Source organism: Anser cygnoides, chromosome 9, assembly GCF_040182565.1.
Source record: "Anser cygnoides isolate HZ-2024a breed goose chromosome 9, Taihu_goose_T2T_genome, whole genome shotgun sequence".
NCBI classification, from domain to species: domain Eukaryota; kingdom Metazoa; phylum Chordata; class Aves; order Anseriformes; family Anatidae; genus Anser; species Anser cygnoides.
In genome coordinates this window covers 4,971,214-4,994,204 of record NC_089881.1, presented here as the reverse complement: position 1 = coordinate 4,994,204, position 22,991 = coordinate 4,971,214, and the positions used below count along the sequence as shown (strand labels likewise).

At 46.0% G+C, this 22,991-nt stretch overlaps 1 long non-coding RNA gene across 3 annotated transcripts in view; it reads right to left on the bottom strand.

Annotated features, from left to right (window-relative positions):
• Window positions 1–6,622: 6,622 nt before the first annotated feature.
• LOC106036249 (uncharacterized) overlaps window positions 6,623–22,991 on the bottom strand; it is a 28,607-nt gene continuing 12,238 nt past the window's right edge. Inside the window, exons 7-8 of one of the 3 annotated variants that reach the window (XR_010833640.1) lie at window positions 13,185–22,809; window positions 6,623–10,012 (exon numbers count right to left, since the gene is read on the bottom strand). This is a non-coding gene — a long non-coding RNA (uncharacterized lncRNA). Of the gene's footprint in view, window positions 10,013–13,184; window positions 22,810–22,991 lie in introns of those variants that run through there. The other 2 variants (XR_010833641.1, XR_010833642.1) reach the window with 2 other exon arrangements.

The window sequence follows — 22,991 nt, the reverse complement described above, 5'->3', positions numbered from 1 at the left end:
GTCCCCCCCCTCAGCCCCGGCCGCCGTGGGGAGAAGGGGAAGGGGCTGGGGCCGGGGAGGCGGCCGTTGTGGTGCTCAGCGCCGCTGTACGTGGGTTAGCGAGGGGAAGGGGCTCCCAAAGGTGGTCCCGTGGCACCGCCGTGCCCCATTCTTGGCAGCCACGCTGAGGGGGTTTGGTGTTTTTAGACCCCTGGCCTTCCCTCACACACCGCTGTTCGCATTCACTGTGCCCAAGCCCCCCATCAGCAAGCAAACGTGTGCTGAGGGCTTGGGATGTTGGCCCCACACGTATCACTGGGGTTTCGCTCTTCAGAGGAAGAGTGTGCTGCCTTTTTGCAGCGTAACAGCACAGGCATGACAGCATGACAAGACAGAAGTCTTGTCCTGGAAAAACACACTTGAATCTTAACACTGACTGACAGCCCCAGGCTCCTCAGCCGACGCAGCATAAGAGGGAATTTCCACTACTAATACCCGAACTGTGCTACCGTCAATCCCAAAGAAACAGGCAATCCATTGGTCTGGCAGAGTACAACACTTACTTGTTAAGTCATCCTTTCTGAGCCTGTTTTCCAAAAAATTTTTCATGCACGGCACAGTCCAGCCTTGAAGAAACAGGACAAGTATGTAATAAACCACATTTCTTCCCTCAGGAGTTTGGACTCTTCAGGATGAAAAAAACATCTCCTGGCATAAGCTGGAGCAGCGGCGGCAGCAGCCTCCTGAGCACTGGTGTGCAGTTGTTGGTGTTTAAGGTGGAGTTTCCTGGGGCCTGGTGTCCATCAGGACGGCTGTGGAGAGCCTCGGCTCCTGTGCAAAATGCCAGCGGGCAGATGAGGAAGGTGGCGAGGAGCTTGGCCTCAGCCACAGCGAGGGGAACTTGACTGAGACAACGTCCTGGCACCCGCAGGCGAGGCTGTCTAGGAACGTTTTCTTCACAGGCAGTGCTAGCTGAGACGGACGTTTCTTAGGCTCTTAGTACAACAGTCGCTGCCATTTACAAACTAGCTCATTTTTGCTATTTTCATTTTAAAATGTCCTCTTTTTCTCTTTCCAAAATACTTAATTTCTGCAAATGTGGGTCCATTTCTGAGCTGAGTAGTGACGAATTTAAAAAACAACAACAACATTTGCATGATGACTATATTCTTAGCAGGGATGACCTTTGAGTATCCATTTTCTCTCATGGATGAACAGAGAAAGCTACATACTGTGTCAGAGCTCTTGTCCAACTGCTTAACGTCGTGAAAACCATACGGAAAAATGTTATTGAGTGGCTTGAAGAGCCTTTTGGTACAATCTGGCTTATAGAAAGGAAACAGAAGAGCCAAACCATGTCTAGCCAGCTGCACCGAGATCTTGCGGCAAGAATCCTGTCTATAATCTGAAAGGCTGGAGACCTAAACCAACATTCAAGCCCCCAAATATCCTCAGCTTGGGTCTGAACCCCGAATTTCCAGATGCAAAGTTTATAGTCCGTCTTCAGTAGAACCAGGACATTGTAAAGGGAAGTTTCATTCCACACAAATTGCCATGAAATAGGTTCAGGTTTCCTTACACCCACTTCGGACAGCATGGTTCTGACCCAGTGAAACTGGAACTAAAGAGTTACAGCCAGAAGGCAATGCTATCCCTCCCCTTTCTTGTTGCCACAGTAGCCCACACCTGGAAACCAAAGTAGCCATGGGCAACCACCTCTCACCCAAGCAAGAAATCACTGTTTCTCCTCATTAACGGATGCTTTAAGTGATCAAAGCCATGCCCAGAAAACAGAGGCATCACACACATTATTTACGTAGCATCAGCAAAGGACTTGGTTGTGCAATTTCAAACATCAGGCAAAAACAGCTGAATTCAAGAGGAGTTTTGGGTGAAGCCACATGAGGTTGGTCCACCCTATCTAACAGCTGCCAAAAAGGGAGCACGACTGACCTCTCCTTCCTGGGGGGCTCAGAGCACCACCTGGGTCTCTTGCTCCGTTGCTTGCCAAACACTTCTGTGACCCACCTTATTCTGTCAGGAAAAAAAAACAAACAAAAAAAAAAACACAACACTGACCTTTTTTTTCTAACTTCATCCTCTGAAGGAGCCTTCTGAGGGGCTTGATGAATGCTGGAGCCACCGGAATTAGGAAGTGTCCAGGCCCACAGCAGCCAGGAGTGAGGCTGGCTTAAACTGCTGTAGGAACTTAGCTGCAGGAGGCACTGCAAGATCTGGCTCAGATTCCTTTGTGTGTGTGCACGTGGGATACAGTTGGTTGCTACTAGAATTCATTTCATACATAAGTACCTATGCACGGAGATTAAAGATGCATACATGAAAGCCAAATTCACTGACAAGTTGCATGCGCTGCGAGGCTATAGTTGAAAGCACAGAGGTTCTTCTGATGGTATCTCACCTTAGGAAGGGCAGATTTCAAACTATACGCCAAGTCGCTAATGAGGATACAGGAAATCTCATCCATTTTTTCCACTTGAAGCAAAACATCTCTCCCCACAGAGGGAAATGTTAATGTTGCCTTGTATGATTTAAACTTAGAGAGGAAGCTGACAGACAGAAAGTCATGGTGAAATAGAAAGACTGACTCCAACACAAACAAGCCTAAGCTTGACAAAATAGGCTGTAGTTTTAACGAGCAGTTTAGGAAAAGACTAAGGCGGAGGCCCTTAATGAAAACTGCCTTCTTTTGGGGCCAAAACTTTTAGAGCGCCATTTCTCAAGCAGTTCAGATTGGAAATCTTAAATTAAAAGTTTTAAAAAAAAATCACAGCTCCCATACATGTTTTATAAACCTAAGAGTAAAAAACTATGGTAAAAGTGATAAGCCTGTAGAATTTATTGTTTCATGTGCAGCTTTGACAGGTTGCCAACAGAACGGTGCTGCTATATGGAGAGTGGAATAAATGACATTTTCTTTGGTTTAGATTGTTATAAAATTTTCAGTGCTTTACAAGCCCCCAGATGGTTTTTATAACCCCTTCAGGGGTTGCAGCATATTGACTGAGAATACTGATTTATATAGCAAACTCCACTCTCTTCTCATTGCTGGCAAAAATTACTGCTTTGTATATATGTATACATACAGTGGCTGAATATAAATAAAAGCCCAACAAATAATGAGATCTGAGGCAAAATTCACCACCTGGTGGTACATTAACATGGATGAAATTTCCCTAAATTTACACTGGTGTAAATAAAAGGAATATCTGGCCCTAAATCTTTTAGGTGAGCTCTGGATTGAGGATTAAAAAGTTTGTACTCTGTTTCACCCTGCAAATACAGTAGATTGCTGGCTACTTTTATTGGTGGCAACAACAGGGAAACACTTCCAGTCAACAATTCCCTTTATTTATTGGATTTCGTTGAGTTCATCTGAAGTAACTTAACTGGAAAGCAGCAGCAACTTGGGTCATACCATGAAAATACCCCAGCAGGTGATCCTAGCAACTCAGGAGGAACAGCTCTGAAATGCTTTTTGTGTAATCAAGAATAAACAGCATGTCCAGCCTTTATTTTATCTCAGGCAGACCACTAGATTCATTTGTATTTGTGTAGTCAGTGGGGTAATTGTCAGTAAGACAATTCCTATGGAACGGTGACTTCCTGAAGTGTACCAAAGTCCAGTGGTGGACGATGAAGAGCTCGTTACCTGGGGCTGTGCACTGACCACAGCCAGGGAGGAGGCACCACGGTGTTAGGAGGTCACTCAGAGCATGGGGAGCCTGATTTTAGCTCCCCAAAGGCAAGAGAGGCGCCTGTGTTCCCAGCAGAGCTCTTCAGCCACTGCAGCTGAGGCTTTTCTGGAACAAGGGAGAGCTCCTAAGCTCTCATGTTGATGCTTTCCTACTTTGCATTAAAGAATTAAAAATGCATTTGATCAGACAGAGGAAAGGAAGAGCACGGCACTGGAGCTTCACATTTAAGTCGTTCCTTTGGGAGGGTGGAGTTCCACTCCTCGCTCGCAAGGGCAGATTGCTTTTGTATTTTACATTAGTCAGCCAGTGGATAAAATGCATGAACAATTCTTAAGCTGGGCAGAAAAATTAACTAAGGGCCTGGTCCTCAGAATCCTGTCTGCTCCTTTGCACTGCACAACCTCATCTCTTCTTGGAGATACACCTCAGCCCGTGTCCCTTGGCTCTGCGCTGGTGAAAGCAGAACCGCTGCACTCAGCTTTCATGCTGTTTGAAACAGGCATCTTATAAATCTTCAGACTGCAAACTTTCTCTGACAAGGCACACACGCAGCTCCCAGCTCCTTCAGCCCCCAGCTCTGCTGCAGCCTTCTGACACCGTGCTACTAAGAAAGGGCAGTGAGCTGCTTCCAGATTACCTTGGATTTGTGTGGATATTGGGCTAAGCCTCATCAGCAAAGCTCCTGCTTACGCTTTTGCACGCTGTGTTTCAGTTGTAGGACCCAAGTGACCGGAGCTGGCAAACTTGTATTGTTGGTCCAACTGTTTCTGCTCACTTGGACTGCTGTAAAGAGAGCAGGCAGCAGAACAGCTCCAGACCTGAAAGCAGGCAGGGAAGCAGGCTTGGCAGAGGGAAAAATGCAGGGGCAAGCCAGGCGGCTCGGGGGAGGCGAGTCAGTGGAAGGAGCCCGAAGTACAAACAAAGCAAATGGCAGCCTTGAGGCTGTCCGCAGCCGAGGCATGGCCTGCTTCCCAAGGCTGGGAGAGGCTTAGCACGATAGTGGGGTCGGCAGAGGGGGGACGCTGTGAATGAACGCCGCTGTTTTTGGGGCAGAAATCTGCCTGTCACTCAAAGCTGGGAATGCTACAGTTTGCTATTGTAAATATCCTATTCTGAAATACGGGCTCTCTCGGCACTCAGCCAAGGGATGAAAGATCTCATCTGAAACTCTTCAGCTCTGTGAAGGCCCGGTATGCCATGTCAAGTCCAAATTACCTCCTCTTGGTGTGGGCAGGATGCAGTGCTTAAACGCTTGTGACACGTATTTCCTAGAGATGAATTGCAGCTCACCCTGTGGCCCATCATTTACTATCTACATAAAAGCAGCAGGAGATGATTAGAGCAGGGAACTGCCGTGCTCTTGCTATATATAGTGCCCTGCCTGCTCAGCCTGTAACATTTTGCTGTTCAGTTGTAAATAATAGTCTAAGAAGGGGAATAAAATGAAAATTGAGCTCAGAAAAGTTGGTGTAAAAAAGGCAGACAAAAAAAGAAAGAAAAGAAACACAGGTCCAGAGCACATGGCACTAAGCCTTCTACCTGGGCTTAAGAGCAGAAGGCGGCATTTATGGAGCGTGTCCCACCACCCGCCCTGCTGCTTGCAGCAACGCGATGTGGGGCTGCAGCCTTTGGGACCTGCTGGTAGAAACCACATCCTTCGTTCTTCTGGCGTACTCCTTCTGCTCAGCACCTGCCAGTGCGAGCTGAAGTGAAGGCTTCCAGGGCTTCCAGTGCTCCACCTGAAGGAATTCTCACATTTAGATTTCAAAGAGTGCTGGGAGGCCGCACATATTTCTTTTACATGTATATATTTAAATCTATTCAAATTTGTTCCTCTTATGAAATCATCACATCATTGTGAATCATCATTGGGACTTATTAGCTTAAACTCTACACAGAACACGCTTGTAATGAAAAATACAACATACATAGGCCTTGAATATTCCATGGGTACCTGGGTGCCTTGCAGCAATAAATAGATTTTCTAGCAGTAGCCTTAGGAGGAAAAGTCAATTTATTCCCATTTTACAGAATAGTAGCGGAGGTAAAGTGGTCAGTCCGTGGTTGTTCAGGAAGTCTGGGGAAACTACCCCAGATCTCAAGCATTTCGACATAATTACTAACCCACAGGGCCAGTCTCTTCTCAAACCAGATGGAAAAGCAACACATAAAGGAAAAAGAACAAAGAAAGGGGTGTCTTGTTTTGCTTTGTTGCCAGTGAGGAGTAAGAGAACAAAGCCATTAACAAAGCGCTTTCCCATGTGATTCAAATTAGAGCAGCCATAATAGTCGAAGACCATTAGGCTTTCATTCTCTTCAGTGATATTTTCAAATTTGGGAAAGTTTTTGTTGTTGTTTTGCCATTCAACATAAATAAGGCAAGTCTGGTGCCACCACCAGAATGACTCACTGCCCTAAAGAAATTCAGAATGTCCCCAGTAGAGGAAATGTATCACTAAATGGTACATTTCAGCCACATCAGTACAGATTTTTCTATGCTGGGAAACAACCTCTCTACGGTTTGGAGGAAGTGCTCTCTAACAAATGAAAAATGAATTGCAAAACCCATTAAGTTCACTTTTTTTTTTTTTTTTCTCTCTTTTCATGAGTAAGGAATGAGTAAAAACAAGCAAACAAGTCATCTTGGCTATGAACCAAAAAGAGGCATAAAACATTAGCTGGGCTTTTAGCCATAACCTACTGAGAGATCTATGGTCTCAATGAATTTTTGGTCATGCTCTTCAGGAAATACACAATACAGAGTTTACTCAAGATAACTTAATGATAACAGCTCGAGGCATTTTGGTTACTAGCTGTAGGTTTCTTTCTTACTGACGCATTCCCCTGGAAACCTGGCCTTGGCTCTGCATTCTGCCTCAGTCAGTTTTTTTAGACGTTGATTTCTTCAGTTCTTTCAAACTGAAAATAAATAAAAAGGTTGGAGGGAATATCAAAACCAAACAAGAACAACAACAAAAACCCACAGAACCCACACACGAGAATTTCAAATCTGAAGTTTCTATTCACTGTTTTAAGGCTTCTTTTGGGGGGTTGAAAATTCAAAAAAATCAATTTTTAAAATGAATATCTGTAAAACAAGCATTTGCAAAATGTGCTTTCCTGCCAGCTCTAATGAATACTTTCTGATTAGCCATTTTTCTGAGACTAGGTGGATATTTTCATACTCCCAGCTCTTAGCACAATACGGTGCATTGCCTTCTCCGACAGCAGTTAGCTCATGGTCTGAATTAGCTTTGCTTTGAAGGTGCCTTGCATTGGGTTGAACAGAGTATTCATCTGTCCTGCTCAGTATACCGAATCCTGAGATGGTTTTGCCTTGTATGTGCAGTAGTAAACCAAGCCACCCAGAAGGGATTTTTATTGTGATAAATAATGGGAAGTTGTAGAGGCGGGGCAGCTTGGACTACTTCCTGGATTTTACTGATAGGGAAACAATACAAAACTAATATTCTCCCAAGATTTACAAATTAAGATTCCAGACTTTTATCTTTTTGTCTTTTTCTTCCTCCCATTTAAGTGAACTTTGGGGCTAACAAGTACTCTGAAGATAAGGTCTAAAGAGAAATTTTACATTCAGCCCCAGAACATTAAATCAGTTAAAATGACTATTCTCTTTCAGAGGCCCGCAGAGAAAAACAAGGTTCAGGGGTTTGATTCCCACCCACTCGGATGCAACAGGCTGCCATTAATGCTTTCTGAGAGAGAATGGCCCACTCAGCCAACAGCAAATAAAGCAGAAAGTTAGGCATTCAGGAGAGAAATGCCATGGCATTGATGCTCCAAAGGCTCAAAGCACACCTGGGATAGCTGGCAGCTGCAGCCTGGACTCACTGGCTGTTCGGGCCGGGACGAGGCCCAGCAGCGGGCAGCAGCAGCTGACTGAAGCTTAAGCGTGCTGCCTCTGGGCAGGTGGGCTCCCACAAGGGACAGCGCAGGGAGGGGACAGACAGGATGCCCACAGCTTCCCAGCCAGCAGCAGGGCCGTCCCCATGGGACGAGGGCATTGCTGACGGCCGCAGCCCGTGCTGCTGCCCTGTGGTCAGCCCCCACCACAACTTCCCTTCCCTGGCTTGTTCAGCGATGGCGCAAGGTCAAGGCCTGGCTTTGTCAGATGGGTCTGTCTGCCAGCCTGAGCACCATTAGGAGAAGTAGGGATGATGTTCAGGCTATCCCCAGCCAGGAACCTTTCACGAGTGCCAGACGTTAGGAGGGTAGATCATGAGTCCCAACAGTGCCCACAGGAGCACGCTTACTTCCTACGTCAGGCGTGAGCACCACGCCTGCCCCTCCTGGACCAGAGGCTGCTGCCGCAGCGATCCACATTGTGCAGACAGTGACTGCCGTTTCCACAGCTATCATAACAGCGCTTTGGGTATTTGTCTATCTCCAGGCTGTGTCCACTGTCTGCATTTTGCAACCACATGTAAGCTGGCAGGCTTATGGGCTAGCCTAAGAAAACCTCAGCTCTGCACCAAAGTCTTAGGGTCTTCCTTGGGTCAGCACCTTTTTGGCTTAAACATATATAGCCCAACAGACCAGAAAGAAAAGTGACCCCTTAACCGAGACAGGACACAGGGAACCAGAGGCTGTCTCATGTCACTTCATCCCAGAGGGAAAACAAAAAATATGGCTTTTGCTTTTCTTGTGTTGGGCAGACAGCTCTGCCTCCCAGTGTCACATCAGGCCCTACAAAAGGGGACATCACTTCCCAAGCCTGATCTGTGCTCAGGGCTGCACAAATTTCCCCATGCCACATTAAAGGTTTTGTTTGTTTGCTTTTAACTGGGTTGAGATGGTCCATTTTATATTTCCAGCTTTTGTTTTGTTCTAGTCCTGGCATTCCTCTGCCCATGTCTGTCTCAGTGAGGGTTTGGCTGTTTGCTCCCCAGCCACGCCATGTGAGCCCAATGGATAAGCTTTCAAGTTAGAAATCCAGCATGCCAGCAGCAGTGCACCCTGGCCCTGGCTTGCTCTGCCTGATGGGCTGGACAAGGCTTCAAAAACACTTGATGCTGCAGCCCCATGCCTGCCTTTCCTGCAGCACTCAGGAATTCTGTCCATGCTCAAGGAGAATGGACCACCACAGAAACACTGTCTGGTTTCAGCAGATCTCTGGAGTTAGCTGCCTCAAGATCATAAATACACGGATTAGGGTTCCTAACTACAAGTTCTTGGACAGTTGCCAATAAAAGCTGGATTTCTATAGCAAAATGTGAATGTATCTCCCTCTAGCCACAATGCCAGGACACCATGTCAATCCATATAATTAATTTGGTGCATTGTGCAGCTCAGAAGTCACAGAAGACCATGTAAAATGTCCACCCAGCTTAAAAAAGACTGCAGTTAAGTGCCCTCACCGAGAATTCTTCTATTTATGCACCGTGATGGAAGGGGCAAAAGGCACATGAAGCAACACGAGGCTTATGCATTCATACTGGCTTTATGTTATCAGGTCTCATGCCCTACAGTATCAGGAGGAGTTTTTTTTTGGCAGTCTGCCTGTTATCAGGAAGGCAATCCTGATAGTATTGAGCTGCATAAAGCAACTTCAGCTACTCTTAAGAACTTCCCACTTGATTCATACACTAGTCCAAAGGTGGTGACCTCGCCCGGCGCCGTAACGCCTGCTCCCTGGGGTTGGTATTCGGCCAGACTGTGCAATCATTTGCGTTGAATAAATGGCATATATCAAAACATTGTTTTTAGTAACTTGTAAGAAAAAGCCAGGATTTAGGCTCAAAGTAGCTTTGAGACAGCTCAAAGCACCAGCCTCTCATATCCATCCGTTTCTTCTAAGAGCATTTCCAACTCCCCGAGCTTCCAGAGAAGCCATTTCTTACAATCACTGCTGGCCAGCACAGCCCTCAGAGGTGTCTTGGGCTCTGCTTTCTGAGGATGGTTATTTCTCTCCCAGGCCGAGCTCCTGGTAGCTTGCCACAGCTTATCACAATAAATCTTCACGTACCCAATTTTTATAAGTGTTTTTCATGTCAAGTGTTGAGCAATCTAATATTACATCATTTACTACGTGTTCACTGTCATCAAGAGCAGAGAACTTTCTACTGAATAAGATTTCATTTCAGAGTCAAAGCAAAGACATACGAAGCCTGAGTCTTTCAAGCACTGCAAGTCTGGCCTCGGTCTCTAGCACTTGTGGAGGATCAGTGTCAGGCCGCCAGCAACAACAGATCTCCCCCACCTTTCAGAAGTCCCTCACACCAACACAATGATGCAGAAGGACTGAATTCCACTTCAGCAGCAGTTAGAGCCCAGCTTTCACAGGAATAAATAGTTACCTGAGGATCAAAGCAGAGAATCAGAGTTTAGTGTTCATGCTCTGCCTTCACAACGAACGGGATGCGGGGCTCTTTTTGTGATCACTAGGACTGACTCATTCTGAAAGGCTACTATTAAACAGATTCAAGGTGAATTACATCTCTGGTAATAACTATAACCATTTCAGGACTAGATTTTCAAGTTATCTCTTTGCATATGTGCCTGAACAAATTGTGCACACCATGTTGCTTGGCACTAACGCTGCAACTGCATGCACCGAGCTGGCATCTGTGCATGTCCATAGCCAGCGAGACCCCAGACTGGGTTTGGACTGGCTGCCCAGTTTGGCACACTGATCTCTCAGAACAGCTGGCTCCCACTTTTATTAAGTTGTTGTCAAAACAGCGCAGATAATAGAGCCGCAGAGGCTAAAAGCCGCTTCCAAGTAACATAGACAAAACTGAGCTCACATGTCACGCAAGCAGTTATGGCAGCTCCTTCAATTTTGCATTCGTCTTTCCTAAACACTCTGTGTTTGGTAATCCACACCTCGGGTTAACGCACCTCAAGTGTGATCATACCTCAGGTTAAAGCCTTCTTGTATGCAGCTCTCTTGCCAAGTATCCTTTCACACATCGTTACCAATGCCTACTCCTGGGTTAAGTTACCTCCTGGTGTGACTGGCTACCTCCTGGCTGCCCCTGCAACCAGCCCTGGTGAAGTGGGGGAAACAAAGGCATCAGATGTTCGTCCTTCAGCCCCTGGCACTATGCTACGGGACAACACTCAGCACTCCTTCCACCTCTCCCCAGCCCCTGCTTCTGGGATGGAGCTGGGGAGAGGGAGAACTGCCACTGATGGCAAGTGGGACGACCATGATAAAACACCATTATCCTCTTAGCTCTGTAATAATCACAATCAGAACTTTCCCAACAAAACAAAACAAATCCCATTGTCCTCAGGCTCTTTGCCCATTTGGTATCCATTTAATGTGGCATTTTAACACATTTTGCTAAGTCTAACTTAAATCTTTAAGTAGTCATTCCAATACTGGGCACTGTAAGATACATCATGACAGCAACATCTCTATTCACACTTCTCCAACACGCTCTTGATAAATCATCTACTATATTTTCAGCTCCTTTTCTGGATTGGCATTCAGACCTTCACTTGGTATTTCTGGAGTGTTAACAGCTGTCTCCCTATTCCTGGTGAATACTTAGCAAAGGTTCTTGAAAATAATCTCAAACACCTCCTGCTCCGCTCCTGGAGCTGTTCAAGCTTTCCATAGAGGCACTCGTGCAGACTATTAGGAGCACTTCTACTGCGGTCACCACTTGTGACACGGGTATCTCAGTTTGCTAAATGCTGCGTAAGATTAGAGATACCCTTGCAAAAGACAATGCAGAGGTGGGATGAAAGATAAGCTGCAACATAAAATGAGCAGATGAAGAAGTGAGGCACATTTGGCTTTCAACCAAATATGCAGCGCATTTTCCATATGAACACATGAGAGAACAAGGAGGTGGCGTATTACAGTCCTTAAATCTGTCAAAGATGAAAAAAAAATCTTCTGGTTTATTAACAATGACAATTCAACAAGAGGAAAAAAAATCCCATAGCTAAAGTTTTAGTTAGCTATTTGGGGAGTTGGGTTCAGTCCCTGACCTGCCAATAGCCTCTCGGAGATCACTTTTTTGCTTTGCTCTACCTCTCAAATTTGTTTTCCTTTACTTCTCTGTCTGTAAAATGGGTATATTGGCATTTCTGTACTGCAGCACCAGACAGCAGAAGTTTGGGGTAGGGAGGTGCTCAGATACAACAGAGCCTTAAAAGAGTTGTTCCTTAAAAGTTGACTATTTCCCATCTTGCTGAGGATTTTTGATGTGCATGTAACAGAAGGTACCTAGCAAAATGAAGTAATTAGTTCTGTGACATTTTCAGCTGCCTAACGAGTTTCACTCCTGCTTGTCACACAAGTATATCAGAATTGGAGCTTGTGTTACTAGTTCTCAATATTTTACGCTTTTTCAGGCTGCAATTCAACAGCTGCCTCAATATTGCAGTTGGAGCCAACATATTCCATATAGATTTCCCTCAATATGTTGCCATTTCTTAAAAGCCTTTGCTGTGCTGCTTTGCTATTCGTGGCTTGATCATGGCTATTTTAATTATAAATCTGGCACTTGAGTCCTTCTCCTACAAATCTGTGAGCTGAGGTTCTTTTAATGTCAGTGAGCATGATTTCCCTGAAAGCTCAGGTTTCTGTCCCAGCACTTCCCCCCCTCTTCCAGGACACACATCATGTGCTTGCTAGTCAGTTCCGCACACAAAATACCACAAATCTCATGCAGAATACTACACTTTCCAGCCATTCACTGTTGTGCTCTACTCTGCTTTCTAGGTACAAGAAGTTATTATATTCGTCATCCATGTTATTGCAGGGCTTTCTGTGGCCCAAGTGCTGGGCCACAAAAATCTGCCCTTATAATGAGAGCTGTATGTGCTTTCATTGTTAGTTTTATTTCCCCCAAAATACCTTCCTGCATTCAGGATAATTTTTTATTTTTTTAACTGCTCCTGAACCAGTAAAAAGCCTTCTGTCCTTCTGGTGGAAAGCTACATGGAGAAACCCTGGCCCTCTTCTTCCATCCTTTAGCATGGTTGGAGCTGTATTAATTTCCCACTTCTGTTCTCTGTGCTGGCTACATAACAAGCCCTAGTGCTAAAGTACACAAGAGTCTTGCTTCAATTAAAAATTATGACAATTGCCTGTATTGGTTTTAAGATTAAACTGACAGTATCTTTGTCCCTCCTATACACAGATGGATATTCTTTGCAACTGTGCATTCCTGCTGCTTTGCACATCCCACAGGCAGGAATCTCTGTGGCAGGTTCTGTCAATGCATGGAGGTGGGACACTCCTATCTACCAGTGCTTGCACCCCAATAGCTTTCAGTCATATTCTTTGGACAATGCTTTTTCACCACCCAGATCACAAACTTTTAGAGAATGTTGAATTTAAGAAGGAAAATACAGCTTTGCATTTGATATTATATTCAATATTATGATAGTACTTAAAAGTATTTCCGAAATTGGACCTTATGTTTTGTTTATTATTAAGCGGTATATTCTCTTTCTATCCACTAAGCTTTTCATGCAATCTGCAAGTACATAGAGAACATTGGGTACCTTGGGACACCAGTAGTCCTCCAATTCAGTTATGCTGTCTTATTCTTTTGCCTTCTGAAAATGCTTTGTGCAACTTGTCAAAATCTGCAAGTTCAGAACTATATGTGAATTTCAGAACTATTTTTAGATCAATCATACACAGCTCACTGAGTATCATGTTTGTTTTAGTAATTCAGGAAACCTTCTTTTTTAACTCTCCATATGTTATGAAAATCTATGAGCAGTCCCTTGCCTTCTCTCCCAGGTATTGTACCCATAAAAGCTGTAACTATTTTGCATGCATTAAAATTCTGTGTCCTATGAAAAATAATTTCTTCAAGCTCTTCTCTGAGTGGCTCCCTAGTTCCTAGTGCTGCTCAGCCAAAATCATCTTCTCCATCCCTCACTCTCTTGAGTTCAGTTTGCCCCTTCCTGGGCTACCGTTTGGGATGGACTCTCCCTGTCCCTCTGGCTCCTCACTCAGCAGCTAGTGTGGGGGGACCAAAGCAAAGCCGTGGGGTGATGGCACTGCCAGCAGCAGACCCGTGTGAGGCAGAGGAGGGAATTAGGGCCACATCCCCATGCTGTGGGCGAATATTGCAACCTTTACACTAGTGGCGAGGAGAGCAACAGCAATAACCACCTTGTGCTCTGAGCACTTTTTCTCCACTTCTAAGTAGCTAAGTGACAGGTTTCATTTCAACTTATTTCTGGTTTTGCTGTGGTGAGGAAAATGGAAAAAAGTGCATCTTGACTGAGTCAAGAAAGCAATTCATCTCACCTTCCTTCATTGGTGGTGTCACAGGGCCCAACACTGGGTGAGCTGAAGATAAGGACAAATTCTGTCTCTCCTGTCATGTCAGATGAGACACAACTATCCTGAAGAACAAACTCTGTACAACACCTCTAAACGTCCAGCCTCTGTCACCCTTGCCCATCCCAACTCATCCTGCTCAGTATGGTGACCCCTGGCTGCAGATCCTTACACCCAGCTGAGATACCTCTGGAGGTGCCACCCACGCCTCTTGACTAGAGGATTCCAGAGGAGCCAGGTTTTAAAACAGCAGTTATTTGGAGAGCTGGATCCTCTCCAAAGGAGGGGGATCCTGTGCAGGAGGTCCTACACATTATTGTCAAGAAATTTACCTGGGTGGGGACATCAGTCAAGGACACCAAGTTCACCTGTATCTCTTCATAGAGAGCAGCAGCACCGGTTACTTAGAGTCAACAGGACGTGCTCTCACCTAACTATCCTTCCTGCCTCCTGTCACTGCTATAAAATATTCTTTTCTAGTCTCAGCTTCATCCTTTTTCCTCTACACTGGGGGTCTGGTTTTGTTCCAGTTCTGCCTGTTGCCCTGCTTGTGCATGCCGTAAAACCACCACTGGCATATCCTCCCCTGCCCTCTGCTCTTGGCAGACACTGGATCAACTCTGCCAAGGGTCACCACCTTTATTTCTGTTTCACAAAGCTAAACTGAGCCACGAAGAGGTAAAATGATTTGCTGGGGGCCATCGAGCATTACCAGTGGCAGCTCTGGGACAAGGAGCCAGGTCCAACAAGACTTTGATTGTTGCCCTGCCCGGCTGGAAGCGCTGCTCTTCCTTCCAACACACCCGCGTGCTAGCACCGCGCCTACTGTGGAGGAGGAAACAGCACTGCTCCTTCAGGTTGAAAAACCTTCACAGCCATTGTCAAATCCTGGCAATTCTGCGGCCAGGACTGCGCCTGGGTTGGAGCAATAGAGCTCAGCAAATTAATGCCAAACACAAACGTGGTGCACACAGCAGGGAACAATCCACCCTGGTGTCCATCACACAGATGGGGCCAGCAAGCTGCGTGTGGGCTCAGGGCATGACAGGGACCCCACAGCCTTGTCACCTGGGCCTCGGTGTTAGCAGAGCCCTCCTGGAGGACGTGTGATTCAGCTACCAGCCCTGGGCTTTCCCCCAGCTTCTGCTGTCCGCCCGTCATAGCCTGGCCCACACGCGGCCCTGCCAGGCCAGCTCCTGCAGCCTCCTGGGGCTGGGCCGCGAGGCACTGCCGGCCAAGACAGCCCGCGCCTCACGGTACGGCCCAGCAGAGCAACGGGTTAAAAACCGGTGAGGGATTTCTCCGCAAGCCATGGGAAGGGCTAAGAAAACGGAAACAAGCCTGAATTTAAACTGAAGGGCTCCATTCTTCTGCCAAGCCACTCGGCTGCCTAATCAACTGGGGCCTTGTTCCACCGCCCGTCCTCAGAGGCTTCGGAAAGGAGCTCAGGCGAGGCTGGGGGGAGAGCCACAAAGGACACCTCCTCACGGCACCACCCCGGGTGCGAGGGGCTGGGCAGGGGGCTGCCCTCGGCACAACACACCGCAGTGCTGCAGGACTGCCCTGCTGGGCCCCCGCGTGTCCAGGGATCCAAGTATGTAAGGCAAATCCTATAGGGAAGGGGGCAATGAGCCTTCCTCCTCCTCCCCAAAATAAAACCTTTGGCAAGGTCAGCAGCAGGTTTCCAAAGCACCACGGGCTGCTGCGAGTCAAACTGCTCTTTCTCGTTAGTCCCGCAGTCCTGCGGCTGGCTGCATGTCTGGCTTCTGGGCAAATGCTTAATTCCCCTCTTTGTAGCCTAATATAGTAATGGTTTCAATGATTTCTAAGTAACTACACTTTTATTACTGATTATAATGGAGTCAGGAAGAAAAAAAAAAAAAAGAGCACACATACCAGAAACCTGATTATTCTGGGAAACTTTGAAGTTCCCTTCTGTAGCGATATTCTTTGATGGTGCTATTAAATAAATAATGATTTTACATCTAAGGCTTATCTCGTGGTGCAAAATACACCATTATCTTCAGCATAAAAAATCTCATTGTTAGCCACGATAAACATTGGCGGAAGCTGTGATTTAGGAGTGCTTGAGGCTGACCTGCCCAGGCACAGGGTAACGCTGTTTTTGTAGCATTAACTGCTTGTGAAGCAGGGAATGGCACTGCAGACATGTACTGCAAGGGGGGGAGGAGAGGAGGAGGCTGGATGAAAATAGAAAGGGCACGCAGGCTAGAAGAAACTAGCAGACACACAAAAGAAAGAGAGTATGTGTCTTTTCATAAGATCATTCGATCACGGCCTTGGGCATTTTTTATGACAGTGGGAAGTAGGATGACATTTCTAGCACTGTGCTGAATTAAAAATACTAATGAAAAAGATCAGAATTTACAGTAGGAGGAACTCATTAAAGACTTCAGCAACAGTACATGCAGAGTGTTGCTGTGTAAAGCAGGCCACCTAAAATGATTTACTTTCACATATTTACTTTACGTGATAAGGGCTTTGATTGCAGAGTTGGCAGGGTCTGGACTCCAGAGGTGCTCAGTACCTGTGCAAATCTGCCAGGGCTCGTGTTGGGCACCCATCGCTCGCCCTCTCACCATCCCTCTCTGAGGCAGCTGGGTGCTACAGCCTCTCCCTGGGACGGGGCAGGGCAGGCTGACCTGGCTGCACAGCACAGGAGGCTAGGCAGGATGCTCCTCCTGGAATTGCAAGGGGCTCCGTGACCACTGCACGGTGGACACCCATCCCAGCAAAGCCTTCACTTGTGCACGTCAGAAAGCAGCCCCGCCAGCACCCACTAGGTGATCCACGTGAGGAGGGCAGGCAGGATTCACAGAGGTGCTGCAGGTGAGCGTATAAAGCAGTAACACACCAACACTGGGCACAGAGAGAATGGAAAGAATGGGACAGAGACACAGGAGCTGTGAAAAGATCTTCCATATTTTTCCTGCCTTTATCCTCAGTTTTATGTCCTGATTTCTCTGAGACTTTTTTGCATTACAGATAAAACCTAAAAGTCTTCTCCATCCTTCCCACAGCTGCCAAATGTTCTTCACACTCCAAGAACAGCATCCTCTCCACTTCCCTCCATATCCCTCACTTTCATCTCCCACCTGCTCCTCCCCAAACCTCCCTGAGCCACCACTCCTCTCAGCAGTCTTATAGCACCTTTTGTTAGAGCTCTGCAACCACAGCATTTGACAAGACTGGAAGGAGATACCACCAGAGCACCTTCCTTGGCTCCAGATCATCGACCTGTATAAATGTATCAGCTATCCCCATCAAACCACCTTTGCCTGGCTGTAGTTCCTCCAAGTACTGTTTCCAAAGAAAGGCTCCTCTGCTTGCGGTCCTGCTCACCAGAGCTCGGTACAAGCCCCAAATTTTTTGTGGTTCCTGTCTGAGGTAGCTATGAGGACTTTACAACAGTTTTCTGTTTTTCAGCCTCCTGAGCTGCTGAAACCAGTTCAGCCCTCAACGTTATTCAAAGCCTTGGCTTCCCTGTAGTCCAGTTTCCTTTTACTTGACCCGGTCTAACTGAAGGCTACCAAAAAAGAATTAGCATTTCCTTCCCACCACCAGCCAGGCGCTCTTAGGGCAGATTGCCACATACACAGTTATGGCCTGATACAGACCTAACCTACTATGCACAGAACATGTTGCTTTGTACTGGATCAGACTGATCCAACTCAGTGTTTGGCTCAATGGGACCCCGAGACGACAGAAGGGCAGAAACAGGTAGGTGAGATGTGGAGAGACCACTTGTGTTGGAAGCAGCTTGCTTTTAGATAAGCCTTTCACGAAACCACACCCTTGGTTACACTGGGGTTAGCTTCCAGGCCACTCTTAGTCATCAGGGCTTGCAACGTCCCTCCCAGAAGCCACCCCACAAACTGTGCACCACAACACACGATAATCTCCAGCACTTCTGCTCTCTCAGCATGGCCCATAGACTGGATGGAGGGCTCTCTGCATGTCAGCCCCACTAGCTCCCAGCCAGCCGGGGGGCCCGGAGCTTCTCCGACCATGAAGGACCCTTCCAATGCTCCGTCCATGCACTCAGGCATGCAGTAGGCAAGGAAGGCTATCGGATTGGGGCTGTCCCTGTACAGCACAGCAGCTGCATCTGGCCGTGGAGAGGTGAAAAGTGATCTCCTGTACTCAGTGAGTTCAAACATGATAGCAGACAAAATACGAGTCTTCAGAAAAAAAGGCTAACTCCGGTGACTGCAACTTCTGCTGCCTAGTAAGATGAGCTAATAAGTTACACAAGAGGAAGGGGGTGGCAGTTTTCAACTTTCACCTTTGGAGAACTTCTGCAATTTTGCCAGGGAGGATGTCGGCCCCTTTGAGAAGCGTCACCTCCCGTAGATTTGCACAGCAACTCCTGAAGTGCTTACGGGAACTTTTAGGAAGTAACCATGAACCACATAAGTGGTTCCCAGCCCAAAGCTGGCTGAATGGCCTTGCTTCTCCTTAATCATTAAGTCTGTGGCAAGGCCGCTGCACAGGGCATGGCACCACTGTCCCAGGTCAGTAAAACTCATGTGTCCATAGATTTATCCAGGCTGCTTAGGCTGCTTGGAGCTCTGGAGTCCAGCCTGGCAGAAAACTGAATTCCACAAGAAAAATGAATATTTTTTTTTGCTCGTTTAAGCTACCACAAAACCACACCCATAAAACTGTAACTGATCTGAAGCCTCCATAAGACAATTTTAAAATGCAAGTTACTGGAAGCTTAGGCATTTATCATACTGCAAGATGTCATATATGTTTCAGAACCATGGACACAATTAAATTTTCAAAAACATGAGTAACTAAAGACATTCACCTCCAGAAGGCCTTTCCTTCCTGACACTGGGGGGGGGAGGGAGGGGGGGAGGAGGAGGGGAAGAGAACAACAAAATAAAATACAAAAAAAAAAAAGAAAAAAAAAACCTCTAACAGTCTCTTCTTTAAAACATTTCCAGAAAAAAAAAAAGCTTGAAAGATTATGCAGGAAAAAAAAAAAAAAAGAAGAAAGAGAAGAAAAAGAAATAATTTTAGTTGAAGAGCAAAAATCTTGAATAATTTCTCAAGGGTCTTTTAGTGGAATCCAATAAACACATTACCAAATTACACTGTATATTTTGCTAGGCTAAGTTATCTTTGCGTGTATTACAGACACAGCATGAAAAAATAAAACAGTAAAAAATATTAACCTTCTTCGTTTAACTCAGTGGAGTTATAAAACATCTAATTGGATAAACTACATTTGACATGAACAAATGGTGATGTTTCCATGTTAAGTTGTCTTTTTTGGCATCCTGACAAAGAAAAGCTTAAAGAACCGTGATTTTTGTTTCCTAAGGGCAAGTTCTTTTATTTTTATAAACTCAGAAATCAATACTAAAGTATGAGCATAAACACTTTTAATTTATGAACTGTATACTTTGAGCAAGTTTAATAGTTTAATCTTATGCATGTTGTTATAAGAGTGTTTATTTTTGATGTACGCATAGGACCGCTTAATGGAAAGTACTGCATTAACACATAAAGCAGCTGAAGCAGCCATGTATGTAGAAAAAACAAAAGAGGAATAGTTAATATACAGCAAAATAAATACTGTACAGATTTTTTGTAAGCAGAAGAGTACCATTAACTTGAGGGAAGGCATAACCCCAAATAGGGAACCTGCACTGGTATCACCCCTGGGCAGAAGACCAGCAGATGTGAAGATCCTTTCTCTGACTAGCACTTGGATGTTTCTTCCTCCCTGGCAAGCACTTGATACTCTTCTTTTTCCCTTAAATAGTAGGGCTCAGGACTCCTAAGTTTAGATACATGGTTTATGTGCAGTTTTGTACCCAACTCTGAAGATGCGTCTGGTCCAGCACGTCCCCTTTAACACCCTGCTCCAGCGCCTACCTTTGAGCTGCCTCGTAGATCTGCCAGGCTGGGTGAAGCTGGGAGCACGCCGGGAGGGGTTACACGTGTTGATATAAGCTGACCCAGAAAGGGCTTACCAACAACAGCGCTTGTCTATAAAATTATCACTCCTGTTCGTCTTACAGAATAAGGAGTGGACTTTTATGAGACTAACTGCAGGGTGAATCACTGCTGTCCATTATTCACAGCTGAAATGTGAGGGACCTGCTGCTGCTTTTAGGGAAAGAGTGGCTTTTCCCACCATGCCCAAGATCAGATCTGATGAGGATTTTCACAATGCATATTTACCAAGCAAAGCTCCTTCACTCTGTAGCATTGCCATTAGGTGCAGATGGGCTGCTGGTTGCCATGCAGATGATAACATTCCAGGGAATTTCAGTTAATATTAAATGGAAAGTGGCTCAGTTTGCACATCTTTCTAGAAATGGCACAAGAATTATTTTGAGCATCAATATTGATAATAATCTGAATGTGAGGCAAAAAATAAACACACATGGCAACAAGGAGCACATGTTGCGTGGTGAGTCCAATAGCCGTGAAAAGACTGCAGCATCACAAAAGAGGAAAAGCAGGACATTTAGAAAAAAAGCAAAAATCAAATTCTGCCTACCCAACCTTGCCAAAAATAACACCAGAGCCTACTCTTGGTAACTACATTCTAATCAAGACCATGCATGGATGACCAGATTGCAGAACGTCGCTATACAGCCACAAATATTATTTGCCAAGTCCACGTACCTACACAGGCGAGCACCACCAGCGTGAAGAGCGCAGGGCAGAGCGGGCAGACCCAAGGCTTCTGAGCTGTGGGTTGGGTGCTAGGAGTAGCCAGGGGCCGGGAAGGGGTCTCTCAGCACCCACCGGCTACGGAGCACGGGGCCGAGGCGAGCCCACGCTTGCACTGTTGGGTGTGGGGATTTTTCCGCTGGTGCTTGATCCAATTTGGCCTATGGAATTGTAATGAGGCAAAGCAGCAGGTGAAGAGGCTTGTTTTATAATGCTAACTCAGAACCCACATCACACACAGAAGAGAAAAGTGATGTTCACTCACCCAGCTGCTTCAGGCGAGGATGAAGTGCTCGTGTTGGATCAAACAGCTTGCATGACTCTCACCTTTCTCAAAAGAGTCTAACTTCTCCAACTGATTATGCAGTCAATAGTTAATGGAAAATCATATAATCTGAAAAATGATTTCTATGCCAGCCAAACCAACCTCCCTGATAACCTGCTGTGTTCTCTGAGTGCTGGCTTTCTTACTCCTATTTATCAGGAGAAAATTAAATTTTCAGGAAAGCACATGCACTGTATTTTTCTTTGCTCATTTTATGCTAGCAGTAGCCTGACTTCTGTTAGGCATTCCCTTAAAATAGAGTCAATCAACGCATTACAAAAGACTATCATTCAAACCAAGGCATGGCATTAAAGACTAGGTGGGTGTGGTGTCCTACACATCCTCGGTAGGATGGCCTCACGTAGGCAGGCTGCTCATTTATTTAATTCAACAGGCATGTGCGTGTACACCTGAAAACAAAAAACCTCGACTATGTTCTAAAAAGGCTTAAAGCAAACAGAACCCACAGCAGATAGAATTAGGAAGCATGATCTATGGCCGTTCAGGAGTTTGAACCAAGGGAAGATGTTTCTTCCTTAGCCCCCCACTGATTGCACTCGGCATTCATCCCAGTGGAGCCCACGTTACGTCCTGAACTCGTCAGTGAAGAGATACGACATGTTCAAAACTAGTGAGTAATTGAAGGAGCTGGGACAAATTCTGATCCCTGAGAGCTGGTGGCAAGCCCTCGCCTTCCCCCTGGGCCCAGCCTGCGGCCTGGCAGCCCGCTGACCCGCTGCGCTGCGGGGAGCGCCCTCGCTCCGTGCGCACACAGAAGGGACGGACGTCAGAAGCCAGCCTGGAGCGTACAAACAGTTCGTACATCACTTAGCAGAGGGAAGGAAAACAGTCTGTGAGTAATGGAAGTCCTCGAGGAAGGGAAAACAGAGAAGGGCGCTGGCAGAGAAAAAGTGAAGCACCGATGAGAGCGTTTGTGCTGGCCACGGCCTCGGCTCCCTGTAGGTCTGTCCCGCTGTGGGAGGCGAGAGGAGAAACGGCCGCGTGCTCAGCTCGCTGCCTTCTGACTCAATGCCCAAGAAACCCACATCAGCTTTAATTTTGTTTGCTTGCTATTTCAGCTAGGGGCATTCGTTTTGCTTCGCTGACATCAATGCAGCTTGGTGTCTGTGGATGCGTCTTTGAAGCTCTGGACCCAGACCGTTGTTTCTAAAATGATTCTCACAGATAAACCTCTTCTAATAGCAGTGAAGTGATTATATGATTATTACAACAACACAGTCGTTGCCACAGAAATAAACTGCAGGTCATAACCACAAAACTAAACAGCCCACTGCAAAGGAAGCTGTGACAGGCGCTGCTTTGAAGAACTGCTTTTTTGGCTACGGGCAGCGAACCAGTTCCTCCAGACCCACTGAGCTACAGGGCATCATACAGCAGCCCCGGTTTGCATTTCTACAGACACGTGCATGTCTCAAATCACTTTAGAAACAGAGAGGGTCTCATATTTGAGACATACTTGGCTTGAGGTCAAATGGTAGTTTTGTCATATCAGGAACCCAAGGGGGACTTTCTGAAGAGCTCTTGCTCTTTACAGCCTCTTCCACTGATGCTGAAATATAAGCCCAGGAGCCCACAGTTGCCGAGAAATCTCTTCTGTAGTAACAATATGCCTGCATGAGCACGACTAAGATACCTTATAGCAAACCTCATCCTTTCAGAAGATTCCCTTAGGCAGGAGGATTTTTTCAATGACCATAGCCCTGGAGCCTGTAGCCATGTGGCACCATAGAAAGCTATACAATGGCCAAAGTCTTAAGTGATCTAGGGACCTATTTTAAATGGAGAAAACAGAAATAAAATGAAAAAAAAAAAAAAGAAAAGAAAAAAAAAAGAAAGAAAAATCAGTGTGACTTAGTTCTTCTTCCATGGCAGAACAAATCAAAAACCCCAAAACACATGGCCAAAACAAAGAAACAAACAAACCCCACTTACAATCAATTAAATGCAGATT